We start from the raw sequence: 3,995 nt of genomic DNA on the forward strand, positions 1-3,995 counted from the left end.
CATTCCAACACCCCCCGAGCCAAACGTGTGAGCTGCCAGCCGTCGGGACCGCCTACCCTCTTTGTCTTTCCCAGACGGAAGGCCCCCAAACCAAATGTGTGAGGTGTCCGCTGTCAGGACCGCCCACTCTCTTTGTCTTCCCCAGATGGGAGGCACTGGGGGCATGACATCAGAAACAACATGTTCTGATTGGTCTATGACAACTTCCTGTAGGCCAGTGACAACTTCCTGTAGGCCAGGGGTATAAAGGTCTGTTCACATGTGGGAAAGGGACTGAGCTTTCTTGCTCAGGGTTTTTTTCCATCGGAAGCCTTAAGTCTTCCGAGTCTTTTCCTCTTCTCTCTCTTTTTCTCTCCCTCTCGCTCTCTCTCTTTATTCTTTCTTCTTATTTTGGTTTTCTCTGTAACATTGGTACCTTTTTACATACAATATTCACATATAACTACAATAATTATTTACCGGTGTTAATAAATTAGTAACTGTTCATTTTTAACCTCTATTGTGCCATGCCTCTTTGTGCCAGGTAACATCAAGTTGGAATGGTTGAATACAGTGCTTTTGTGTGTAGAGAGAGAGAGTTTTCTACACTCAGTTCTCTCCCCACTGTCTTTTTAAAGGACATTTCGAAATGAGAATCGGTAAGTACTTTGTAGCACTGCCATACTCTAATGAGAAACACAACAGTACCATACATGCAAAAATACTGAAATTGTTACTTTACAGAATTGCTAGACGTCCAGATGTTGGGGGCAGAGGAAGAATGTTCACTCCAGAGCAAGAGACCCATATAGTGAACATGGTGATTGCCAATAATGCAATAAGACTGCATGAAATACAGCAGCGCATAGTTGATAATGACACCATCTTTCAAAATATACACAGTGCAAGCATTTCTGCACTAAGTCATGTACTTGCGCGTCACAGAATAAGAATGAAGCAAATTTACAGAGTTCCTTTTGAGAGAAACACAGAATGTGTAAAGCAACTGCGATATGACTATGTGCAGGTAAGATATAGTGTCATTGATTCTGAACTTGGAAGTGCATACTGTAGTGCTGTGCATGGGCCTGATGTGTTGCATTTGTTTTGTCTTGTCCAGAGAGTGATTGAACTAGAAGCAGATGCCATAGGACATGAGCTACTTTTTGTAGATGAGGCCGGTTTCAACCTCAGTAAAACCAGGAGACCTGGCAGGAACATTATTGGACACCGTGCCATCATCAATGTCCCAGGACAACGTGGTGGTAACATAACCATGTGTGCAGCTATAAGCCAAAATGGTGTTGTTCACCATCATGCAACCATAGGTCCATACAACACTGCACACATTATTGCATTCCTGGACATCTTACATGACATGCTCACTGTTCAGGGACCAGAGCATACCCGATGTCATCATATGGGAAAATCTTAGTTTCCATAGGGCTGCTTTGGTTTGCAGCTGGTTTACAGACCACCCATCCTTCATGGCACTCAACCTCCCTCCATACTCTCCATTCTTACAGTTTTTCTCAATTGCTAAAACACAATTTCTGAAACCTTGCTCCATTTTCTGAAACCATTAAATGCAAAACCTCATCTTCAAGCACTATTTACAAAACCAAAAACATAGTGATCAAAATGATATACACTATCAAGCAGTCAGTAAAACAATACAACAAAAATGTCCAATGATGTTTCGGCCTCTCCGTCTCCTCTTTGTTAGACTGAAGCCTGCTTCATCGACAAAGATGAAGTCATGGGGTCTGTCCAAGGATTCCAAGTCAAATATTGTCTGTGTAGAAATACAATATACTGCATTTAGAATTTTGTACATCAGAGACAGCGCTATACTGTAGAGTACAATTAAGCCTACTGTATGCACTTCTGATTCACATACATTGTATGTACTGAAGAGTAATGTCATTCACATAGTATGTGTTAGTACTGTAGAAAATCTGGATTACAGTAAATGTTTCTGAATGTACACTTACTTGCACATACTGAGCTCGCAGTTCTTTCACCCTTGGTGAGTTGCGCTCAAAGGGTACTTTGTATACTTGTTTCATTCACATCCTGTTACGATGGAGGACACGGTCAATTGTGGAAATGCTCACACTGTTGATTCCCTGGAAGTGTGTGTTGTCTTTTATCAATCATTCCTGGAATTCTCTGAGTCGTATTACATTATCTTGAAGGACCATGCCCACTATAATGGCCTCTTGCTCTTGAATGAATAAAGTTGTCCTTCCACCTGCATGTGGCAGCCCCGCAATTCTACAAAACGTAGATGTGCAGTTACAACAAATATTCATGCAGTACTAAACATACAGTGATGAACTTTACAAATGTCTATTGAAACAGTTGCATATAGTGTAGTACAGTTAATTCGCAATTACAAAAATAGAGTAGTATACTGTACCTGTTCTCTTCTCTGAATGTCCTTACTATGGTGGACAAAGAAAATTGGCTCAAATTGGGTTGCACTCTTAGTCCTGCTTTCCTCATTGTCAGTCCATGGACGAGAACATGGTCTATGACTGTTGCTCGAATTTCATCAGATATGTCCACTATTTGAGTTCCTCCTCCTCTTTCTTGCCCTCTTCCTTTTTCTCGCCCTCCTCCTCTTCTTCTTTTTTGCCCTCCTCCTCCTTCTCGCCCTCCTCTTCTTCCTCGCCCTCTTTCTTGTCGTCATTGTCCTCCTCCTCCTCGTCGCCCACCTCGCATACACACTTGTCCTCTCACATTGTTTCTTCTATCCATGCTCAGACATTCTCCTTTCTACCTTCAACAACCTGTTTGCTCTCTGAACTGGCTTACATTGGTTGTGTTCAATCAATGACATGTTTTCTCTAATTGTATTTGAGTGTTGCTACTTGTGTTTACCTGTATGGAGGACGTGTGCATTAGAGTGTAGAATGTGTTTTGAGAATGAGAATGTGTTTAGAGTTTTGCTGAAAAGTCTAAGTAATATCTGCATATTGTGTTTTACCATGTGAAATGGTTTAAGGTATTGACAACAGACTGCACAATTAGCTAAATGAGGTCAGGCAACTGTGAACTTTCTTCAGCCAATGGGTTTTAGTGTTTTAGCAATTGAGAAAAACTGTAAAACCCATCGAGGAGTTCTTCTCTGCCTGGCGTGGAAAGTGTAGGACCGTCATCCTCATCAACAGGATCATTACAGGCAATGGAGGAGGCATGTGGAGATATTGACCAGGCATCATGTCAGGCCTGGATACGGCATTCAAGGAGATATTTTCTCCAGTCCAAGGGAGGATATTGCTTGCGATGTGGACAGATTTTTGTCGTCGGACCCAGGCTGATTGTGAAATTACTATTTTGTGTTCTGACTTTTTGATGAGTGTGAATAAACACCAATACTTGACGTTTGGATCCTTGTATGTTTACATGACACTATGACAAAAGTATGACCACATATTTACAATTACATTTACGGCATTTGGCAGACGCCCTTATCCAGAGCGACTTACAACGTGCTTTCAAGTTACCATCGATGAAGAGATCAATTCCGGTTCACTAGGACCCCAACTATGAATACATCTATTTAATTCACTCTGTTGTAGATTCTGTACACAAAGTTCGACAACAATTTACAATTTAATCTAAATATTCTTTAAAGAGGAAGGTCTTGAGCTGTCGTTTGAAGGTGCTCAGTGGCTGAGCTGTTCTGACCTCGAGGGGAAGTTCATTCCACCACCGAGGGGCCAAGACGGAGAAGAGTCTAGCTGAATGTTTTCCTTTTACCTTCAGAGATGGAGGGACCAGGCGAGCAGTACTGGAGGCTCGGAGTAGACGAGGTGCAGTGCGGGGTGTAATAAGGGCTGTGAGGTAGGATGGTGCTGCTCCATGTTTGGCTTTGTAGGCCAGCATCAGTATTTTGAACCTGATGCGTGCAGCTACTGGGAGCCAGTGAAGGGAACGTAGCAGAGGGGTGGTATGGGGGGGTGGTATTGACATCTGTACACAGAGAACGCAAAAGCCAGATGTGTTTT

This window comes from Denticeps clupeoides, chromosome 9 (genome assembly GCF_900700375.1).
Source record: "Denticeps clupeoides chromosome 9, fDenClu1.1, whole genome shotgun sequence".
Classification (NCBI taxonomy): domain Eukaryota; kingdom Metazoa; phylum Chordata; class Actinopteri; order Clupeiformes; family Denticipitidae; genus Denticeps; species Denticeps clupeoides.